Here is a 24,506-nt window from a genome sequence, read left to right as displayed (position 1 = left end):
AACACCTCCACAGAGCAAAATTAAAGGACCCAATGCCTACCGGGGGGGGGGGGGGGCATACTGCTCTAAATTACAGAACAACTTTAGGATATAAAACAAAATTTTCAGGACAGACCATAAAACAAGTATTTTGGCAAACCTATAAATGATCAAAGACCAAAGTTAATACAGATAAATGGAATTAAAATTGAGGGTCTGGTAGATATAGGGACAGATGTAACTATAATTGTACCAAAATCTTAGAATCCAAATTGGCCTCTACTGGAGGTAAAGTTCAGAAGTTCAGTTTCTAGGGATTGGAACTTTATCTCAGGTGAGACAAAGTGCAAGATGGGTTAAATGCACAGGACCTGAAGGACAGGGAAGAAAACTAAAACCACACATGGCCAATATAATGATGAATTTATGAGAACATGACTTCTAACAACAGATCAACAGTCCTCCAATCTCAGAACTAAACTGTAAAACAGAGAATGCCTCAGAGAGAAATATATAAAAATATTCTCTAGAGCGGTCACAGACTGCTCAAGTTGTATATAAACAGCACCCAATAGTTGGTGACCTCTTGAAGATGCCTACAGCCCTACCTTTAAAATGGCTAACTGATAAACGTATCTGGGTGAAACAATGGCCTTTGACATCAAAAAAATTACAGACATTAGAACAGCTGGTACAGGAACAGCTAAATACTCAACATATTGAAAAATCAACCTGTCCAAGAAATCTGAAAAATGGAAAATATTAACAGATTTAAGAATCATAAATAAAGTAATCAACCGATGATCTCTCTACAACCTGCACTTCCCTTGCTTTCTCTATTACATAAAGGATTGTCTATTAGATTGATTTAAAAAAATGTTTCTTTACTATATCTTTACAATAACAGGATAGAGAAAAATTTGCCTTCATGGTACCTACTTATAACTCACAACCCGTTAAAAGGTGTCAGTGGAAAATTCTCCCACAAGAGATGTTAAACGGCCCCACCCTGTACCAATATTTTATACATTGGAAATAATTCATAGTTTCCTCAATTATAATTTATCATTAGATGGACACTAAGGTATTCAAACATAAATACCTTAGAACAAATGTTTAAGGACATAAATAAAATGTTGCCTTACTAGAGATTATAAATTGCTCCTAAAAAAAAAAAAAAAAACAAAGAGGAGATTCTATTAATTACCTAGGATATAAAATAATTTTACAAAAAATTCCACTATGAAACGCCTCCTTATGGACAGAAAATGAACATTGGCAAAGAGCTTACAGTAAATTTTTGTGGAAGATTAAGAACAACTATTCCAAAAGCAAGAGACTTTAATTTATAAAAAGAACCAATTAGATCCTTCCTCACACTGTATGGGGAGCATCAATATCTGGAACCCCTACTTACCATAATGATGGAAGTAAATCAGAAAAGGCAGGTTATAAATCAGAAAATTTAAGTAAAGTGGCTCAAAGCCCTTATGATTTTGTTCAAAAGTCTGAATTATATACTATTCTCATGGTACTAGGAGATTTTTCAGAACCTCTTAACATAGTTACTCAACTCTTTTTTTTTAAGATTTATTTTATTATGTATACAGTGTTCTGTCTGCATGTTGGCTTACAAGTCAGAAGAGGGCATCATCAGATCCCATTACAGATGGTTGTGAGCCACCATGTGGTTGCTGGGAATTGAACTCAGGACCTCTGGAAGAGCAGCCAGTGCTCTTAATCTCTGAGCCATCTCTCCAGCCCCCTAGTTACTCACTCTTAATATGCAGAAAAGGTTGTTTTAACATTGAAACCACTGAATTCATTCCTGATAATTCGGAATTAATTTCATTATTTATACAATTACAGAAAACAGTCAAGAATAGAAATCATCCCGCTAGGCGTTGGTGGTGCATGCCTTTAATCCCAACACAGGAGGCAGAGGCAGGCGGATTTCTGTGAGTTCGAGGCCAGCCAGGTCTACAGAGCGAGTGCCAGGACAGGCTCCAAAGCTACACAGAGAAACTCTATCTCGAAAAAAACAAAACAAAATGAAACAAAACAAAAATCACCCCATATATACAACATATATCAGATCCCATACAGTCTACCAGGCCCTCCAGTACAGGGTAATGATGAAATTCATCAGCTATTTCAGATTTTCATAAGAAACACTACAGTAACAGCAAAGGTTTGAAATTTCCATCACTTGGAAACAAGCCAAGGAAATGTCCTACTTGTTCTTTGTATAACCAAACTCTACTACCTGCAAGGGTACTCAAAAAATAAAATAAAATTTGGCAAATGGATGTGCTTCATTTTGCTGAGTTTGGAAAATTAAAATATGTACAATATACTATAGATACATTTTTCAGGATTTCAATGGGCAACTGCTTTGAGTTCTAAAGAGGCTGATTCTGTAACTACTCATCTATTAGAAGTTATGGCCATCATAGAAATAGCTGTGCAAATTAAGACTGACAACGCTCCAGCACACATGTCTAGTAAAATGAAACTTTTACATATACAATGTAAAGCATATTACAGTTATATCACACAATCCTATAGCACAAGCAGTTATAAAAAGATCTAATCACACTTGAAAAGAAATGCTTAATAGGGGTAATAATAACCCCTAGAAAAAGATTGCACAATTATTTATTTTTTAAATGTGCATTATTTTTAAATGCTAATGAAAAGGGAATGACAGCTGCAGAGAGACATTGGATAATAGAAAAAACCCACTAAACTAAATCAGCCAGTATACTTTAAAGATGTGTTGACCTCAGAATAGAAATCAGGATATATGTTACATTGGGGAAGAATTTTTGCTTTTGTTTCCACAGAAGAAAAGCTACAGATAACATCAAAATCCAAACAGGAGAGACCTCTTGATTAGGAGGCGGCAGTTCATCAACGAATGTAGTGATTCAACCTGACAAAAGGAAAAACTCCCCAAATTAGAGTAAGGACAGGGTTATGAATTTGTCTTTTCAGGAAAATAAAAACATCCAACTAAGGAACCTAAAGACTGTTGGACAAATAGGGGGAAAAAGGGGGGTAACCACCCAAAAAAATTACCAAGAAAAGGAGTAACCTGGCCTAATATTTCCTACAGGGTAAAATTTTATAACCCATCAAAATATCTTGTTTAGCTGGTCTCTACAGACATGTTAAATAAGTAGTCTTTATGTAGTCCTACTCGATTAAAAAACTAAGGCTAGCTTTGGAGCTGGAGTGTGGTTCTCTCCTCTAAATTCAAGCCAGGAGGTGGTGGTGCACGCCTTTAATCCCAGTACTCAGGAGGCAGAGATAGGTGGATCTCTGTGAGTTCAAGGCCAGCCTGGTCTACAGATCGAGTTCCAGGACAGCCTCCAAAGCCACAGAAAAACCCTGTCTCAAAAAACAAAAACAAACAAAAAAAATGATATTTTTGTATATTGTTACAAATTTGAGGTTATTGTCTTTATATTTATACATCTGTTTCTATTTTTGCTTAAGGTAGTAGTAATATAGCTCACACCTACACAGCTTGCTTAATTATGCAATGTGAAGTTTTAGTCCTTAAAGGCTATTTAGGATAATAAAGACATACAGGCTAAAAGTCATCCATAACTATCAAATTTATAGTCTTGTAAGTTAGGTCTTCTAGGTATACAGAGATATATTTCAGATAGATAGGTAATCTTCAAACACTTGAAAGACCTACAGAATATGGCATTTAAAATGTTTTAACAACTTAAGACTTTTCTCAACATGAGCTTCGTCTGCTTCTCAGGGCACTGATCTACTTCTGAAAAAGATGATGGGCATCAAAGAAACTCCATATGGAATTTGCTTTCTTTGTGGCAAAGCTAGCCATTTGAGGCAAAACTGCCCTTGCCTCAACTGCTGACAGTACACTGTCCAAACTGGACAAGAAGGACACAAAGAAAGGCAACTGCTGAGATTTGCTAAGACAGGTTAGGACGGTCCTTCAAATTTTCCTGCTTCTGAAAAAAATCTCTCAGATATTCTAGGCCTGTAAGCCAAAGATGGATTCCCCAATGTTGCAGAGGAACCTTGGGTAGCTGTCCAGGCAATCAGCTGTTTCTTTCATTTCCCACATTTTTGAGGGGTGGGGTGGGGAGTTGTTTGCTTGAACTCACTGCTTACTCAGGTAGCATTATTTACTTCTCAGGTCTTTTATTGAAGACTAGACAGTTATAATTACAGTTCTCCCAAATCTTGGCAAAAGGCATATTAGGTACAAAACTTTGGACTCTTTAGGAGAGGACAACTAATGGAGTAATCCCTATAGAGAATATAGAGAATATAATACTTATGGAGTGGACATTGAGAATGTACTTACTTACTTGATAATTGTTCTTGTTGCATGTAATTTCATTTTAGTTAACGTTATTGCCTTTCCTTTCTACTGGACAATACTCGATAATAATTCTTATTGTATATAGTTTTACTGTGTTAAAGTTAGAACCTTTCTTTCTTAATTAAACAGAAATAGACAAATGTTACAGGAATTCTGTCACTGGTCCATTAGCCAATTGCAAGGAGCGTTTTGGTCCAAGAGGCAGGGATTTCATTGGGGATGGATATGACTGAGATGAGAGGCAGAGCAGAGGAGTGTGGAGTCTTTTTGAGCCAGGAAGCAGCAGCAGCAGGGCTTTTCCACAATAGCTTGCAACCCACCTCAGGTTTTTATCTTATATTTTGTTCTTTAGTTTTATAATAAACAAACATAAAAGAAATCAGTAACAATCCCCAGCACTGCCCACCATCAAAAAAAAAGGAAAGTTTTATTTGTTAAAAATAAGTTGCCAACAAGAAATCTCAAAATCAAGCATCAAATATCGTCACCCATTGGCATACCAAACCAATAGTTTCTAACTATATGCATGCCCAAGCTGTCCTTAACATAGCTTTAAATCACAGTACCCAGCTAAGAACTATGTTCTAAATATCTGTGGAGATTAAAACTACAGACACAAGAATTTCAGATATGGGGAAAAATAATTTGGCCTCAAGGACATATAATAGTTAACGGCCCAAATATGTGACAGATATGAGATATGTCCCCAAACTTGTGTGTGTGTGTGTGTGTGTGTGTGTGTGTGTGTGTGTGTGTGTGAGAGAGAGAGAGAGAGAGAGAGAGAGAGAGACAGTCTCACTATATAACCCTGGCTGATGCAGGGCTGATGCAGAACTTGCTATGTATATATCAGGCTGACTTCAAACGCAGAGATCTCTTGTTTTTGTCTCCAAGTGCTAAAATTAAAGAAATTTGTCATCACACACAACTTTTCTGTGTAAGGAGCGGGAGTTCCAGGGATGGAACCAGGGCCTTATATGTTAGGCAAATGCTTCTCAAGTATAAAAGTAGCTGGGCGATGGTGGCCTTTAATCCCAGCACTTGAGCGGCAGAGGCAACATGGTCTGCAGAGCTATATCCAGAACATTCAGAACTACACAGAGAAACCCTGTCTCAAAAAAATACAATAAATAAAAAATAAACATATAGGAGCTGGAGGGGATGGCTCTTCTATTAAATGCACATATTTCTCTTGCAGAGAACTCCAACCAGTTCAGTTCCCAGCACTCATGTTATCATGATCACCTGTAACTTTAGTTCTGAGGGATTTGATGCCTCTGGTTTCTGTGGACATCAGCACTCAGTTATTCATGGACAGACAGATAGACAGACAGGCAGGCAGGCAGGCAGGCAGACAGACAGATAGACACGAGAGAGCGCGTACACACACACGCACACACACCAGGCAGTGATGGCTCATGGCTTTAACCCCAGTACTTGGGAGGCAGAGGCAGGCAGATCTCTGTGAGTTTGAGGTCAATCTGGTCTACAAAGTGAGTTCCAGGGCTACACAGGGAAACGCTGTCTTGAAAAAAACAAAAAAAGAAAATAAACTCAGGAGGAAGAAGCAGGTGGTCTCTTTTGAGCCCAAGGCCATCTTGGTCCACACATTAAGTTCCAGGCCTGGCATATAGATAGAAAAATTATAAATAATTAAACAAACCTCTATAGAGGCTAGAGAGATTAGGGTTTAAGAGCTTTGCTGTTGTTCCAGAAGATCTTGGTTCAAGTCCCAGCACCCACATGGCACCTCACAGCTGTCTCTAACTCCAGTTACAGGGTCTCCGACACCCTCCTCTGGCTTCTCTGAGTACTGGGCATCACAAATGCGCCTGGTACTCATGCATGCATACATGCATGCAAACACACATAAAACAAAAATAAATAAACATTAAAAAAGAATACTGTGGGGGAATAAATTCTCCCATTCCATCCCAAATAAAACTGGCAACAGTAGGAGGCCAAAGCAGGGGAATCTTGAATTTAAGGCCCATCTGTGTTACATAGTCATACCTTCTCTCAAAAAAGGGCCTAATTAGGGCTGGAGAGATGGCTCTGTTTGAGAGCACACACTGCTTTGCTAAGGCTCTGAGTTCAGTTCCCATTACCTATAGCCCCAGCTCAAGTGGGATCCAACACCTCTAGCCTCTGCAGGCACCTGAACTCCCATGAACATACCAACACACTTACACACAATTAAAATTAAAAACAAATTATTCTTAAAGGAGCCTAATATAAAATTACATTTAAAAACATAAAATGTTCTGGATCTGAACACCTATGAGGCCTAGACTCTAGTAATTAGTTTGAAAATACCAATGCAATTGAGCATACAACACTAGGGAGTGGGATGCTCACAAATAAAAAGTTTCTGCTGAACAAGCATGAGCTGCTCTGATCTTCATCTCATCCCAGCTAGAAAACAGCAATGGTCTAGTTTGCACAAGGCTTATGCTACAGTTTCCCAATCAGTCCAAAAGGGCAGTCTCATGCACTGCAAGGTGGTCAGTATGTGTCAATATTTTGAGTTTCCTCATCTCTCTTTCTCAATTTCTGGCCACAAACCAGTGACTTCATCAGATGACTAGCCAACACAAACTTACATAAAGAAATGGACCACTCTACCTTTCTAAATGTTAGCAAGCATGATCTACTCAAGTATCAGAAGCAGATTTTTATTTTTTCAAAGTTTGACAGATTTTAAAATACAAATTAAGTATGAACTAGTTCAGAAACAATCATTTACATGGTGAAAAATGCCTGGGACCAATTTCATTTTAACTCTCACCACAAAATAAGTTTTTCATTATCCTCTTTAAATCTATTTAATTGTTTTGGTTAGCTGGCTAGCAGGCTGGCTAATATAGGGTCTTACTACATAGGTTAGGCTGGTCTTGAACTTATGATCCTTCTGTCTCAGAGTCTGACAGCTCAACATCTGGCTTTCTTGGAATTGTTTTTAAACTCAGCTTTTCTTTCCATCTCCAATCAGTCATTGCCTCTTCATTTAGGTAAGTAATAGTTTTGTTTTGTTTTTCAAGACAGAGTTTCTCTGTCTAGTCCTGGCTGTTCTGGAACCCCCACTGTTGACCAGGCTGGCCTTGAACTGAAGAGATCCACCAGCCTCTGCCTCCCCAGGGCTGGGATTAAAGGCAAAAGGCATTCATCACCACCACCCAGCATAATTGATAATTTTTAAATGAACAATCAATTTACAAAGTAAAACAACACAATACCGAAGTATACAATGTGCAAATAAAGTATAGAGATGCCAAGTCTGATGCCCACAGTAAGGAGCTAAAATGACTGAAGGGAAGAAGCAGCAGCAAAAGCCACTGTTTTTATCTATCTCATCTTGCTTGAAGCTAACCACATGGAAACACTAATGACTTAATTTTGTGTCACACTGTATTTCACATAAGAATTATAATTTTTTTGTGGCAAACCTTACAAACGAAGCAAGTAGTTTTAAAAATTGGTTGTTTTTGTTTTTGTTTTTTGGCCAGGTAGTGTTAACACACATCTTTAATCCCAGCACTTGGGAGGCAAACGCAGGCAGAGTCTTGAGTTCAAGGCCATCATAGTCTACAGAGATAGTTCCAGGACAACCACAGCTACACAGAGAAAAACCTGTCTCGAAAAACAAAAAATAAAAATAAAAAACAGTCCACACATTTAACCCTAGCCCTGTTGAGACAGGTGGATCTGTGAGTTTGAGGCCTTCCTGGTCTACAGAGCAAGTTCTGGCAGTCGGATCATTATGAGTTTGAGCCCAGCCTGGTCTACAGAGTTCCAAGTCAGCCAAGGCTACAACAGAGAAACCCTGTTTAAAAACAAAAACAAAAACAAAAACAAAAACAAAAACAAACAGGGGGGAGGGAGATTAGCCTTTTGCCAGATGTGGTAATGCACACCTTTAGTCCTAGCATTCAGGAGGCAGAGGCAGAGGCAGGAGGATCTCGAGTTTAAAGCCAGTCTGGTCTACATTGCAAGATCTAGACCAGCAAGGGATACACAGTGAGATCATTTTTATAAATAAATTAAAAAGTGAAATGACTGGAAACTTAGCCCTTCTCAGACCAGCAAGATGATTCCACAGGTAAAGGAACTTGCTGCCAAGCTTGACTACCCAAGTTCAATCCCCAGATCCAACATCATAAAATAAGAAAACTGATTCCTGCAAGTTGTCCTACACAATAATATTTTTTTACATTGTTTTGCCTTTCTTACGAAAATGCTATCATATCACACCTGTAATCCTAGAACTTAGGATGCTGAGGCAAGAAGGAGAGCTTGAAAATGAGAGTTTGAGGCCAGTCTGAGCTACTTAGTCACAACTTTGTGTCAGTTTGAAGGAAAAGGAAGCAACTGTAATGGCTTTGATATGAATTATACTTCACCTCTGCTAAAAGGCTCTTTAGTGAAAGTTTGGTTCACAGCTAGTGATGTTCTTTTGGGAGATTCTTAAACTTCAAGGAGTAGGTCACCAAGGGCATGTTCTTTGGGGCTGTATCTTATTCCCAGGCCCCCTCTTTCTGTTTCCTGTTCATCATGAAGTGAGTAGCCTCTGCCACATGGTCCCACCACCACGACATTCTTCCTCACCACAGAGTACATAACCAACAGAACTATGATGTAAAAATGGGAAATCCCTACTGCCGGGCATTGGTGGACCATGCCTTTAATCCCAGCACTCAAGAGACAGAGGCAGGCGATCTCTGTGAGTTCAAAGCCAGCCTGATCCAGGACAGGGCTCCAAAGCAATATAGAGAAACCCTGTCTTGAAAAACCACAAAAAAAAAAAAGGGGGGGGAGGGGGAATTCCAATACTTCCAAGATGGATTAGGAATCCAGGACATCCTCAGCTAAGAGTTCCGGGCCAACCTGAGCTACATGAGATCTTGTCTCGAAAAATTCACATACAAAGTGTTGGTGGGCATGATGGCATAATCCTTGAGATCCCAGCACTCGGGAGGCTAAGACAGGAGGGTGACTGAATTCAGAGCCAATCTGTGGTTACTTAACAAGACCTTGTATTGAAAAACAAAGCATGGTCAGCAAGATGGCTCACCAGATAAAGACATTTGCCACAGTGTCTGGTGACCACAGTTGGATGCTGGGGACCCATCTAGTAAGAAAATGTACTCCTGCAAATTGTCCTCTGACCTCCACTATGCCCTGCCCCGAGCGCTTACACTTACACACACACACACACACACACACACACACACACACAAACACACACAGAGAGAGGGGGGGGGATTTAGATTTACTCTCACACAGCATGGTCCTTTGGGCTCTCAAATGAAATTTTTTCCTCACAAATATCAACAAGTAAACATGAAACGTAATCGGTTTATTATCTCACAAATAACTATACAATAGAGGCCATAGAAAGAATGCAAAAGGTTAAGGATGATAAGTAACAGTAGTAAGAGAAAGGTCAGGGAGTAATTCTCAGGAGCAGGAACAAACAGTAAGCTCTGCTAACCTCCTCCACCAAACAAAATCCTTCAAAGTAAGAACTTGCTTTCTCACCCTGTACCCTTCACAGTAAGTGCCTACACCTATTAGGTATTTTTTTTTTTTATTTAACTTATTCTATGTGAATTCGTATGAGGGTGTCAGATCCCCTGGAACTGGTGTTACAGACAGTTGTGAGCTGCCATGTGGGTGCTGGGAATTGAACCCAGGTCCTTTCGAAGTGCAGCCAGTGTTCTTAACCACTGGGCCATCTCTCCAGGTCCCCCATTAGGTACTTTTAAAACAGCTTTTTAGGGCTGGCAAGTGGCTCAGTGGTTAAGGGTGCTTGCCTGATGATCTGAGTTCAATTCCCAAGACTCACATAGAAGAAAAGAAGAGATTCCCTCATCTGGCCTTCATGTGTGCTGGAGAGATGGGTAATGATTAAGAGTACTTACTATTCTTGCAGAAGACCAAGTCAGTCCCAGCATCTATCTGTGTCAGGTGGCCAACTACCTGCAACTTCAGCTCCTCGGGGCCTCCTTAGACATCTGCATTCACATGCACATATACCCACAGGCACATGCATGGAAGTAATGGGAGCTGGAGAGATGGCTCAGAGGTTAAGAGCCCTGACTGCTCTTCCAGAGGACCCGAGTTCAATTCCCAGCAACCACCATATGGCAGCTCACCACTGTCTGTAACACACAAGTGGTGTACAAACATAAAAGCAAAATGATCATATACATAAAAATAAAAGATAGCAATGATAACTTTCAGTAGGATATGATTAAAAAAAAAAAAAACACCTGTAATCCTTGCATGTAGGAGATAGAAACAGAATTAGCTCAAGGCTAAACTTGGCTATGCAGTGATCAAAGCCATTTGGACTATGTGAAACCCTGTCTCAAAATTTTAAAAATTTAGCAACTAAAGAGATGGTTCCAAGCACTCCGGAGGCAGAGGCAGGTGGATATCTCCAGGAAGCCAGCCTGGATTCCAGAGGGAGTGCTGGGATAGGCTCCAAAGCTACATAGAGAAAACCGGTCTCAAAAAAACCAAAGAGAGAGAGAGAGAGAGAGAGAGAGAGAGAGAGAGAGAGAGAGAGATGGTTCCATGGAAAAGAGCCTTTATTGCTCTTACAGAGGACCCAGGTTCAATTGACAGCATATGTATGGTTGAGTTGCTATGGGTTCACATCCATCCATAACTCCAGTTCCAGGGAATCCAACAGGCACATGCAGGGTACACATGCACCTAAAACATTCACGTTTGTAAAGTAAATCTAAAAGAATTTTTAATTTAAATAAATAAATTAAAAGTGACTTTTAAATCTGGGGCAGGAGGTCCTGGGTTTTATCCTTAGCACCACATAAAGTGGGTGTGAGGGCTCAAGTCTGTAATCCCAGCAACTGAGAGACCTCAAGGCCATTCTTGGATGCATTGCAAGTTGAAGGGACTGAAGACTTAAAGGAGAATAATGGAACAGAAAGGTTTAAACTGGGGTGGTGTAACAGAGAGTAGGGTAGAGGAGAAACATGGGAAAGACCTTTCAAAAAGACATGGAGACCTAGTACTATAGAAACTTTCTACGGGGGAGGGAGGAGGGTGTTAAAATGTCCATAGTAGACAACAAAAACTAATAAAAAGCCCAGTGCCAGGAATGGGTTACTTGTTTTGTAACTGTTGGCCAGTGAGATCCTAGAGAATCCCCACCCCCAAACATTATAGAATATTGGATGTCCTCCAGAACTTGACAGAAAGAGCCTACTGCTGAAGACACCACACACTTGAGTCATAAGACATGGCAAAATGCAGCTGGTATTGAGCCGGAAACTTCATCCCGATTGGCTAGCTTTCAAAGGGCTGGAGGGTGCTATGCATGGTCCTGAAGGGAAAAGCAATCACCAATCATACACAGCTACAATAATTGGCCTGGAAAGACATGCAGCACACTGGTGCAACAGTGACACAAACTGTATTGTGTAAACAATGACTTTTCTGATTGGATTTTAAGTTCCAATCTACAATATGAAACCAATACCTGATACCATTATCAAGCTAAGAACCTTATGATTGGATAGGTCATAGACCCTAGGGGAAAACTTTTGCTGCTAAATGGACACACAGTATTAAACTGTGATTTATTGTTACAACCATAACATTGTCCTAATGATTTATTGTTACACCCATAGAGCAATGTATCTCTCAAGCCTCATCTGAAAAGCTTCTATTTGCAGAAGATCACAGTGACTTACAGTGATCCACAACTGGACAAGATGCAGAAATAAGAAACTGCAGAATACTCAGCCCTAAGGAGAATACATTTACTACACCTTCAATGTTCAGGCATGAAACAGTTTAAATGCCAGAGGCAGTGGATGACTACAAGGAAACAGTATCTTCTGGACACAGCAGGGCAGCTGCACATTAGAACTCACAGCAGTTGGAACAATATGTACAAAACCTTTGCAAATCCAAGCCAGACCAAATAAATCCCAGCATGGAGAAGGGAGTTGAAAACACAATCCCACCCCTAGCTGGGGAGTTATTGTCAATTGTCAGCTGCTGGGAAAGGGAGACAGTTTTCTGAAAGAGCATAGGCTGGGGTAAGCCAACCACTCCCCACTACAAGACCACACTCCAAAGAATATTTGGGCAGCACAAACTGGTCTTGATTTGTTGTTGTTGTTTTGTTTTGGGGGGACAGGGTTTCTCTGTGTAGCCCTGGCTGTCCTGGAACTCAGAGATCCACGTGACTCTACCTTCTGGGTGCTGGAATTAAAGGTGTGCACCACTACACCTGGCAATTTAAAAAAAAAAAAGGACACAAAGTTGATTGGGCAGAGAAGGAGGGGTGGATCTGAGAAGAGTTGGAGAAAGAGGTGAATACAATCAAAACATGCTGCATGAAAGAACTAATAAACTAGGCATTGGTTGTGCATGTATTTAATCCTAGCACTCGAAATGCAGAGGCAGGGGGACCTCTGTGAGTTCGTGGTCAGCCAGGTCTACAGAGCTAGTTTTGGGACAGCTTCCAAAGCTACACAGAGAAACCCTGTCTCGGGGGGGAAAAAAAAAAAGAAAGAAAGAAAAAGAAAAAGAACTAATAAATATAATTAGTTCTCAAAAAACTAAGAAAAGCCAGGTACAATATACATGCCTATAATCCCAGTACTTAGAAGGCTGAGATGATAAAATTGCTAAGAGGCTAGCCTGGGCTCCTGTCTAAAAGCAATAAATGCATGAGATTAAAAAAAAAAAAAAAACTCATCAAGACATAACCATTAACTACTCTGACTCTTCCAACACTGATGCACTGGGTTGAAGAAGATAAAGAGACTGGCAGTGTTAAAGAGAGTCTGCCTACTTCACTCAAAGCCCTAGGTTTAATCACCAGCACTATACCCATAAAAACAGAAAAAAGAGATGTTTGCCCAAACTCCATGTCTCCTTATAGAAAGTCAAGGAAAAATCAGAGAGAACTTCTACCTCATTGTAGATTGGGAAAAAAATAAAGAGAGGAGAACATCTTGGCTCGAGTAGTCAACATGCTTAATTTTGCTTTAGGATGACAACAATTTAGATAAAATAGAGAGGAAGATGAAGCCTGAATGCCTTTAATCCCAGCACTTGAGAAGAGGCAGGTGGATCTGTGAGTTCCGGGTCTACTTCGTGAGTTTCAGGATGGACAGGGCCAATTAGGGAGACCCTGTCTCAAAAAAAAAAAAAAAAAAAAAAAGAAGAAGAAGAAGATGATGATGATGATGATGATGATGATACACACACAGACCACACCACTTCTCTGAAGGAAAGTGCTATACAAGAGTTCACTTAAAACGTTCCCATTGCCTGCTGCTTCCCATTCGTTATCCAAAAATGTAAACATCGCTAAATCACAAGGATTTGCAAATTCTAAAATAGCTCTTTAGGATTGTTAATCCCCACCCAGCTAAATCCTTTAGAACCTGGTCTAAAAATAAAATCGTGTCAAGTGTTCTTCAAAATATACTATGTACACTGACTGGAATGTGATGCCAATTAACACACTGTAAGCAATTAAAAAAACTTCAAATACCCTGTGCCAAGCTAAATAACAAAGAAATACCATCCAATTGAAGATGTTCTTCAGTTAAACTGAGATTCTGGGAGTAATTTCAGAAGTCAAACATCTGAAATCACTCACTAGGTGCGGTAGCACACTTACCTGTAACCCCAAATCTCAGGATCACAAATTTGAGGTCTGCCTTGGCTACATATATGTATTTAATGCAAGCACGCATTTAATTTATTTTTATTTTATGTGTATAGTGTTTGACCTGTTATATGTCTGTGTGCCGTGTAGTACCATGTGTACCATGTGAGAACAGAAGAGGGTGTCAGATCTTCTGGAACTGTAATTACAGACAGATGTTAATCCCCATGTGGGTGCTTAGACTCAAATCTGAGTCCTCTGCAAAAGCAACAAGTGCTCTTAACCACTGAGCCATCTCTCCAGCCCTGAGAATATGTATTTAAAAACAATGACTGAACTGAAACAATGGCTCATCAGTTAAGAGAGCTTACTGCTCTTGCAGAAAATCTGGTTTGGTTTCCAGAACCCACATGATGGTTCACAACTACTTGTAATCCCAACAACTCCAGAGGATTTGATGCCCTCTTCTGACTTCCACTGGCACTGCACACAGTGGTTCATACACTCAGCCACACAAACATACACATACAGGTTTAAAAAAAAAAAAAAAAAAAAAAAAAAAAAAAGGCCAATCAGTACCACCACAACAAAACCACTAAGGGGCTGGAGAGATAGCTCAGTGCTGGCTGCTCTTGCAAAAGACCTGGGTTCAGTTCCCAGCATTCACCCACATGTTGGAGCACAACTGTCTGTAACCTCAGTTCCAGGTGATGATGCCCTCTTCTGACCTCCAAGATACCAGGCAGCAAAATACCTATATTTTTTTAAAAAACTAAAATTAAGTCACTGAGAGCTATACAAGTAATTCTGGGAGCAAAGGAGTAATAGAATGACTCAAACACTACAAAAATTAAAGGTGTCAATTTTAATGTGTAATTAAGGAATTTTCACTCACAACTTTGAAGGCCAAAATAAAACACTCAGACATTACTATTACAAGATTACAGACAAGAGCTTAGACCTCATTAGTATCAACACAATCTCGACATGACTATCTAGTGTTATATTTTGAACCCACTGGATGAACATTAGCAATTTCACCCATCTATATGTACATATATCAGAAAAAAAAGAAAAAGAACCCTCAACAACCTCTTCCTAAAGAACCTACACCTTTAATCCTAGCACTACAGAGGCAGAGGCAGGGGGGATCTCTGTGAGTTCAAAGCAAACCTGGGCTACTACATATTGAGATCAAACCATACAGGGGCTACACATTGAAACCCTGCTTTAAAAAAAAAAAAAAAAAAAAAAAAAAAAAGCAAAAAACAAAAAGAACCCAATATTCCTGATTTTACAGGTCTATATACAACTTTAGAAAAACAACACAACAAAATTTGAGTCAAAGCTTGGTTTTATGGTTTCATAAATCCCTCACTGTTCCATTTGTTCACTGTCGTTCAGAGACAGCATTTAATTCTCTTCTGCAAGTCAACATTAAGGTATGCTGTTTAGCTAACAAGCTCCTCCCAAGATCAGGGTTATCACTATTACACCTAACAGGCAAACCAAAGCATTCGCTCACGGAATATTGTTTTCTATTTTTAGATAGTAGGTAGACTAACCAAATTTTGTCTGAAATTTAAACATTAAGTAATCATACATTTACTAATATAGACTTCCTAAAAGAGCAATTTGAAGTTAGTCATTATATTTACATTAAAAATTTAGTGCTTCTGCAAATGTCAAATTAACTTCCAAAAGATGTGAAGTTGTTTAATCTTCAGAGCAAAAGTGATTTGAGGCTAAAGCAACTGGGTTCAGAGTAGTTGTAATACAGTAGCATTCTTATTTTTTGCATACTTTCTGTCATAAACGAAAGGTTTTAATATGGTTCTCAGTCTTTTTTCTACCAGGCCAAATGTCTTCAAATGTGTTCAAAAGCCTTTCAGTCAAGCCTCCTACTTCACAGGCACACAAGGTCTTTTCAACTATTCACAGGACCTTAACAAAGCTGCCTGACCCCACTTCAGGGCACAGTCACAGCCCTGCAGACCTGATGATAAGCCTTCAGAACAGAAACATCAGCAGGTTTATTTTTCCAAGTATCCAGAGCTCAGCTAGGTCAAATGTTGCTGTTGGATTTTAAACAGCTTACTTAGCCCTTGAAGTGATAAGAGTAAAAACAAGTCCAAAGAATCTGGTTTTCAGTGGTACACAACACCAAAGATTTTGAAACTGCCCTGAAAACTCTTCACATCTGAGTAGCCACTTCACCATAAGCCTTAATCGAAGTGACTATTTAAAAATAATGATCATTGGGCCAGAGACCTGGGGACTTAATCCAAAGAAAACAGTGTACTGTACAAATAGTGTTAATTAAAAACACTTTCATGCTACACTTTTTTCAGGTGCTTTGCATAATCTGCCAATTTCTGTAGTTTAGGGAACATGTTTTACATTGTCAGCAGAGATTTAAAACTCAGAGTTAGTAAAGAATACTACGTTTATGAAGTCAACATTTTTGCATGCATGTATAACCTTAGAAAAACCTTCGAGAATATCTCGGAATAGGAATCCAATTCATTAACCAATGAACGGGCAAGAAACAGTTAGTATCCATTACCAAAACTGGTTTACTTTAGACTTAAAGTAAATCTTTTCAATTTTATCATCTTCACTACCATTGGGGGAGGGAGCAAAGCAGGCACCAGCCAGAGTTAAAAATTAGCAACATCGAGTTAATTAATCCAAACTAAATGAACTAGTTCGTCACCATCCATTCATTACACAGACCCTTCAGAAGCTATCAACTTTTCTTTTGGACCCTGATGTCGCACTATCTCCTTCCTGCACCCCACATTTACTAGCTGCTCCCCGAACTCATCCCAACTCCTGTAGGCCATGCCTCATTCAGTGCCTTGGTGCCAGCTGTTCCCTCTGCTGACAATGCCCTCCCCGCTGCCTCACCTGGCGATCAAGGTCCTTCCAAACTCCGCGAGAAGCAAGCGAGGAACCTCGGGGCTTGTCTACTCCCCAAAGCGCATTTAAACTGTTCTAAATCCCAAGAACAGTTGAGAAACCAACCCTTATCACCGCTCATTGTTTTCACGCCCCGGGAGCCAGAGCACCGAGGGCAGAGTCTTCACAGACCCCACAGGACGCAATGCAGGCATCCAGACGTGCCCTGAATTTATCTATTCCCTACTTCTTTACACAGACCCGACGCCCCCCCTCCCCAGGTCCCAGTCGTGTCTCAACACGGAGAGAGGAGATCCCACCGTCCCCGTCATTGCCCCCCCCGCCCCCCCAACAAAGAATGAAAACCAGAGGCACACCCTGGGCCCTGGAGAGAGAACAATGAATGAACGAACACCGACTCGCCTCCGGTGATGTCCCAACTCCTCTTTCTGCATCCACTGGCTCCGCAGAGCCTGGACGGCTTGTCGCTTCACACAAAAGGCACCCCCGACTCCCGATCTCGAGCATCCCGGGCCTCACATTAGGAAGCCCCCGGGCGAGGTCCCCACGCCTTAGTGGCGGGGCACTGACCCGTTTTTCTCGCTGCCTTCCTCGATTCCCTCGTCTTCCCTAAAAGGGTGTCACTTGAGCGAAGCAGCCCGAGAGGAGGTGCAAGGCCGGGCTCCCCCCACTTACTTATGCAGCCCGAGAGAAAAAAAGGAACGAGCCCATCCCAGTGACAACACAGGCACCGAGCAGCTCTGGGCGGACTTGTTTTTTTTTTCTTTTTTCTTTTACCCCATTGCCAAAATATGAGGAATGCGCGCTGGGCACCGGGGTGGCGCTGGCACGTTTCCGAGAAACACTGGGAAATCTGAGCAGGGGTGTGGAAACTGGCTCGCCGGCCATGACACTCGGCCCGCGCCCGGCCCGCCACCCGGGTGACAGCGGCCTGGCGGACCCTTCGCCCCGCAGCCGCGCCGTCAACCCCGCGGCCTACCTGAGGGAGCCGGGCCACGCCGGGTCCCGTCGTGCGGCGGCGGCGGCGGCGGCGGTGGTTGAGTGAACGGGATGCGGTCACATTCGGCGCGTCCCCAAGCCGGGGGACGGGGCCCCGGGCAGGCCCCGCATCGCTGCACTAGAGCCCCGCGCCTCAGGGCACGCGCCCCAAAGCCCGGCCAGCTGGCCCCGTCCGAGGGCCCGCGGAGAGCGGCAGAGAAGCCTTCCCGCCTCAAGCTCGCTCGGTTCTAACTCCCGCCATCTAAGATGGCGGCGCAAGCACCCGCAATGAAGACGCTCTCCGGCCGCCCCGGCGAGCGAGCCCTGCGCTCGACGCTCGTCTTCGCGACCTGCGGCGCCGCGGGCTCACCGCCTCTGCGCGAGCTCCGGAGCTCGGCCGTCCGTTTGAAACTTGGCTCGGGGATCTATCTCTCGGGCCTGGAAGCCGGCCCCGCCTCCTCCGGGGGCGTGGGCTCGCGATGCCGCGGCCGCCATTTCGGGCTTGACAGTGGCGTGCCTGAGTGAGTGCGTCAGGCCCGAGGCCAGCGGGCGGGCGAGCGGGCGAGCGGGCGGCCGTGGGTGCAGCCCGGGTCGGGCCACCCGCGAGGCAGTGGGGGAGCCCGTCTGTGGCGCTTCCTCTCTGAAGTTGGCATCCACGGAGAACGGCGGTTTAGGGGTGCTTTAGGAAAGCCCTCCTACTATTAATATTAAGCCTGGGGTTCCTCGTTTGTAAATGAAGGTTTTACTGGTTGACCAAAAGCTAAAAGTATGGTGGTGTTACACATCTGTAATCCCAGCGTTTGGGAAGTGAAGGCAAGAGAATCAGGAGTTCACGGCCCTGCTGGGCTTCGTGAGACCCTGTCTCAAAAAAAAAAAAAAAAAAAAATTTTAATTGTCAAGCCAATACGGCCCACCGTGAACTGAATCCTGTGGTGCGCCTTCGTACAGCCCTGGTGGAGTAGACACCTGGCGGGCAATTTGATACCGTCAACGTTTTTTTTTTTTATTTTTTGTCTTTGAAATAGAGACTTAATTCGGGGCTGGTCTTCGCCTCTTTTGTAACTATTGTCATAGCCATTTTGGGACCCGCAAAGTGGCTCAGAGAGTAAAAAGTTTGCAGAGTATATAAAACCTGATGACCTGAGAGATCAGTCCTCTCATCCCCATTATGGAAGGAGAAAACAGACTCCTGAAAAGTTATCTTCTGACCTCGATGGTACGTGTGCAGCCTGCAACCGCACTTACAAACACACATACAGTTTTTTTTTAAGTAACCATTTCTAAGTAAACATCTATTGGCATTTAGTACATTCACGGTGTTGTGTAACCGCAACTTTAGTTGCAAAACATTTCCATCACTCTGAAATAAAACTATCCACTTAAGTAGTTTCTCACTAGCTTCCCACCCAGGGGCAATCACCAATATTCATTTTGCTGCTGCAGACTTAACGTTTTCTAGATTATCTTGCATGTGTGGATATTTCTAGGGTGTGAGGCCTTTTATGACTTATGTTTTTCACTTAGCCTGTTTCCAAGTCCATCATCTGTATTACTTGTGTGCTGATACTTCATTTCTCTTTAGGGCTAAACTACTCCATCATAAGCTTACACCAGATTTTCTATATCTGAGATAACCATAGATACTAGGCTCATCCCATCCTTTGGCCAGTGGTTTACTTTTCTGGTTTCTGTGACAAAACACTGGACAAATTACAAGGTAGAAAGAAAGGCCTGATGAGATGGTTAAGTGGTTAGAGCACCAGCTACTCTTGCAAAGGACTCAGGTTCAATTCTCAGCACCCTCATGGTGGTCACAACCACCCATAAAGTCCAGTTATTGAGGATCTGATGCCTTTTGCTGACCTCTTCGGACACCAGACACATAAAATTTTTAATACAAAAAAAATTACATGCAGGGAAAACATTCTTACACATAAATAGATAAAGATAATAATAATAAAGGAAGGGTTTGTTTTGGCTCACAGTTCAAAGACACAGTCCATTCTGGTGGCAGAAGATTAAGGCCGCTGGTTATGTCTTGTCCACAGTCAACACAGAGAGAGAAATGCAAGTCTCAGATCACTTCTTGTTTGCTTGCTTTTTCAAGGCAAGGTTTCTCTGTGTAACAACTCTAGCTGTCCTGGAACTTGCTTTGTAGCCCAGGCTGGCCTTGAATTCAGAGTTCCACCTGCCTCTGCTTCCTGAGTGCTGGGGTTAAAGGTGTGAGCCATACACCTGGCCCTCACTTCTTTTTATTTGCTTTTTTTGTTTTGTTTTGTTTTCTATTCAGTCTGAGAGCACCCAAACATGAAATAAATGGTGGTCACTTTTAGAATGGGTGTTCCAACATCAGTTAACCCAATCTAGAAACTCTCTCACAGACACTCCCAGAAATGTGCCATCCAGGTGATTTCAGAACAGTGGTTCTCAACCTTCCCAACACTGGACTCTTTAACACATTTCTGCATGTTGTGGTGGCCCCCAACCATAAAATTATTTTCATTCTTATTTCACAACTGTAATTTTGCTACTGTTACTAGCTGTAATGTGTTTTCCAACGATCTTAGGTAATCCCTTGAAAAGGGGGCATGACCCACAGGTTGAGAACCCCTGGAGCTTGTGCCATTGGCAGTTACTAGTAATCATTACAGTTATTGTGAATGGTGGTGCTAGGAAGAGTGTATTGGGTGTACTTGTTTGAGTTCCTTTTCTTCTTCTTCTTCTTCTTTTTTTTTTTTTTTCTTGGTTTGGTTTGGTTTTGATTTGATTTTTGAGGCAAGCTCTCACTGTGTAGCCCTGGCCAGCCTGGAACTCACTATGTAAACCTAGCCAGCCTGGAACACTGAGAGAGATTTGTCAGCCTCTGCCTCTGGAGTGCTGGAATTAAAGGTATGCTCCTGGCTAAGTACTTGTTTTGTTTTGTGTAAGGTTTATTTTTAATTATGTGTGTATGCCAGGAGGGGTGGCATGCACATGTCAGTGCAGGTGTTCATGGAATCCAGAAGAGGGTGTTGGATCCCTTGGAGCCAGATTTACAGGTGTTGTGAGCCACCCAATGTGAGTTGAGGACGTGAGTACTAGGACTAGAACTCAGTTCCTGCAAACTGAGAAGCACATGCCTCAGCCACTGAGCCAACTTGCTAGCTCCCTGTTGTTCATTTTCTGGAGTATATATCTAAGAGTGGAATTTGAGGCGATGCTTTGCATTCTGCTGGTTTGCATGTCCCCACCTTGGAGACCTAGTTTGTTGGTAGGCGTGCTAGAGTTAATTAGGAAAGACTGGCAAGAGGAGCTGGGTGGGGGCTGATAAGTAGTTTGAAGAATGAATAAGTGGTGTCAGGTCGGGAGGGAAAGAATGGAGATGTCACAGGAGAAGAAGGTGAGAGCGAGGGCTGAAGCAGCCTTTGCCAGTGGCAGAATGTCCCCAGAAGTGGCAACGCTAATGTGCAGAGATTTGAAAACTGATGCTAATGTGTATAGATGTGAGAAAGTTATACCTTTCTCAGCTCAATAAAATTTCTTCTAGAAGATGCCACAAGCTCTAAGCCTGGTAAAAGGATTTTTTTTTTTTTTTTTTTTTTTTGAGTGGCTGGAGAGCTGGCTCAGCAGTAAAGGACATTGCAGTTCTTGTAGAGAATCTGGACTCTGCTCCCTGCACCCACATGGTAGATCACAACCATCCATAACTTCAGTTCCAGGGAATCCAACACCCTCTTCTGACCTCCTCAGGCACCATACACACAAAATTAAAAAGTTTAATACAAAAAAGTTACTTTAGTCGGGCGTTGGTGGTGCACGCCTTTAATCCCAGCACTCAGGAGGTAGAGGCAGGCGGATCTCTGTGAGTTTGAGGCCAACCTGGTCTACAGAGTGAGTGCCAGGACAGCCTCCAAAGCCACAAGGAAACCCTGCCTCGAAAAACCAAAAAGAAAGTTATGTTAGAGATGAAAGAAAAAATATCTGTCATTTATGAAGTCTTATCATTTATCATGCATTTTCCCAGTCTCCAACACACAGCAAACGAGAATTCTTCAGAGATTATAAATAATGAATGCAAAGACAAAGATGGTAAAGGGTGCCATAGAAATTCAGACCCATTCATTTGTCCTTGTTCCTTTCAGTTAAGGATCCATGTAAAAAACTCAGGCCATAATCGTACACACCTATAATCCCTCACTCAGGAAGCTGAGGCAGAAGAGCCGAAAGTTCAGACCAGCCTGGGGTACGGGGAGAAAACTTGTCTTAAACGTGTATATAATGCCAGGTATGCCATGCCAGACTCTGTGTTAGCCTTGAGCCCATAGCAATGAGCAAGCCAAAGTCCCTCAAGGGGGCTAATGCATCGAAATAGCACCAGACAAGCAATCCGAGTGCCTGTGAGGCTGGTTAGTGAAGATGATGATGGGAATGGAAGGATGGGATCCAGGACAGGCTGGTCTCCCTTAGAAGACAGTTAAGCTAGGCTCTGAGGATGAGAAGAGGCCAGGGAAACAGCACTGTAAGCAATCGAAAGGGTACGTGCAGGAGAAAGGCAAGCATGTTGACAGCAAAGAGCCAGGAGGAGATGGAGCTGGCAAGGTGAGCACAGAGGACAGTCATAACCAGTCTGACACCCACGCCCTGGCCCTTCCTTGCCATCTTGCCTCTCCAGTGAGTTTAATTTTAGTCACAAATGAGCTTGGAGTGTGGGCCCTGCCTGGGCTGGGTACTCAGAGAGAGACAGCCATGTAAATAAACAGTTACCCTACTGGGTGAGTGCGAGGGCACCCAGAGGAGGAAGGGAGAGATGGCCTCTGTCACAGTGGGTCAGGAAAGCCTCCACAGGGGCGAGGCTCATCAGATGATGAGTCGGAATTTTCCAGAGAGAAGGGCAGGAGGCCAAGCAGAACAATCAAGAGCGCAGAGTGTGGCTGGCCAGCATGGCGTATTGGGGAACAGCACACCACACGGTCATCTGGTGGGAGATTGCTTCCCAGGGCAGGGAATGAAGAAAGGTGAAGCGGAAGTTTGAAGGGCAGAGATATCTGGCCCAGCATCAGTTCCCCTTGGGCCAGGACATGCAATCTGTGGTGTGTGGTGTCACTCAAAGGAAAACCTAATGCAGCCACTTGGAGAGCAGAGCGCCAGCCCACAGGGAAGAAGCAGGCTAGTCCTTTGCGAACTAGTCACCTACAGTCTCTGGGCAGGATAAAACAGTCACAAGCACATTCACCCACCATCAAAAAGAGGAAAAAAAAGACACCACCTCTCTAGGGCAGAGTGAAGTTACTTGGAGTCCTATGGGGCAGGAGCAATGACTGCTGTCATCTTTGGAAAATAGAATCAGCCATATATATGAGCTGCATTTTAATAAATCTTTTATCTTGTAAAAAGCATCACAAGGGGCTGGAGAGCTGGCTCAGCAGTTAAGTACCCTTATCTCTCTTCCAGAGAGCCTAGATTTGATTCCAGCACCCACATGGAAGCTAACAACCCTCTGTAAATTCAGTGCCAGGGGCCTGACACCCTCTTCTGGCTTCTGTGGGCACAGCATGTATGTGGTACACGTACATACATACACATAAAAATAAATGCAATCTCCAAAAAAGGTCTTAAAAAGCATCACAGACTGTCCTTAAGTTGCAAGGGAGGATTGAGTTTAAAGTACTGCTTTGCTGAATATAATGATGAACACATCATCCTTGGTGGTTATATGCCTATTCAGCATGCATAAGTACCACAAAAGGAAAAAAGCCAAAACCAGAAAACACTTAAAGTGCATCATCATCATCATTTTATACCAACTACTTACAATTCAAGCATGAGACCAGAAAAAAATACAGCAAAATAAAAATTATATCGGGTATTTAAAGGGGGAGGGGGTCTTAGGCCTCTCTCAGCACCTGGGGTGAGTATGACTAAGTTAGTGCCTAATGTGCACTTCTTTTTATTAGCTAAATGCTAACAGAAGAAGGCTTATTGGATGACTAAACCCTTGGATAACAAAATCTTCTTTTCAAGTTATTTCATTGTTGCTGTTATCCGGAGTCTAAAGTGGCTGGTTTCCCTCAGTAGATCACATTAACTGTTCCAATACAGGGACAAAAGCCAGAGAATCAGGGCTGAAGATGCCCTAGTGTTGATGTTTGCTAAAATTGCACAATCAAGCTTTCTTTTTTTGGAGGTTAGAGCTGGAGGGTTTTTTGAGACATGGACCCATGCAATCCAGGCTGGCCTCCAACTGGCTATACAGTCAGCTGTGGCTGTGAATAGTGAATCTGTCCTCCACCTCTCAGGTTTCTGGGATTACAGACATGTACCAATAGACTGGGTTTTCTTTCTTTTCTTTTTAAAAGATGGATTTATTTATGTTTAATATGAATATGTATGTGCCTGTACTATGTGAGTCCCTGGTGCCCAAAGAGGCTACAAGAAGGCATTGGATCACCTTGAACTGGTTTTGTAGGCACTTGTAAGCCTACATGTGGGTATTGGGAATAGAACATGACCCTCTGCAAGAGCTCTTAACCCCTGAGCCAACTCTTCAGCCCTTTTCCTTTAGATCTTTTTTTGTTGTTGTTTTTTAGAGATGGAGGTGTGTTATTGACTATTACTTTAACT

At 42.3% G+C, this 24,506-nt stretch overlaps 1 protein-coding gene across 1 annotated transcript in view; it reads right to left on the bottom strand.

Moving 5' to 3' along the window:
• The window catches only part of Raf1 (Raf-1 proto-oncogene, serine/threonine kinase), a 56,909-nt gene extending 38,715 nt beyond the window's left edge, over window positions 1-18,194 (bottom strand). Inside the window, exon 1 of the mRNA XM_027429169.2 lies at window positions 17,908-18,194. The gene's annotated coding sequence lies outside the window, so the exon portion shown is untranslated. The remainder of the gene's footprint in view (window positions 1-17,907) is intronic.
• Window positions 18,195-24,506: the final 6,312 nt, after the last annotated feature.

Source organism: Cricetulus griseus, chromosome 8 (genome assembly GCF_003668045.3).
Source record: "Cricetulus griseus strain 17A/GY chromosome 8, alternate assembly CriGri-PICRH-1.0, whole genome shotgun sequence".
Classification (NCBI taxonomy): Eukaryota; Metazoa; Chordata; class Mammalia; order Rodentia; family Cricetidae; genus Cricetulus; species Cricetulus griseus.
This window is presented reverse-complemented; position numbering and strand designations above follow the sequence as displayed.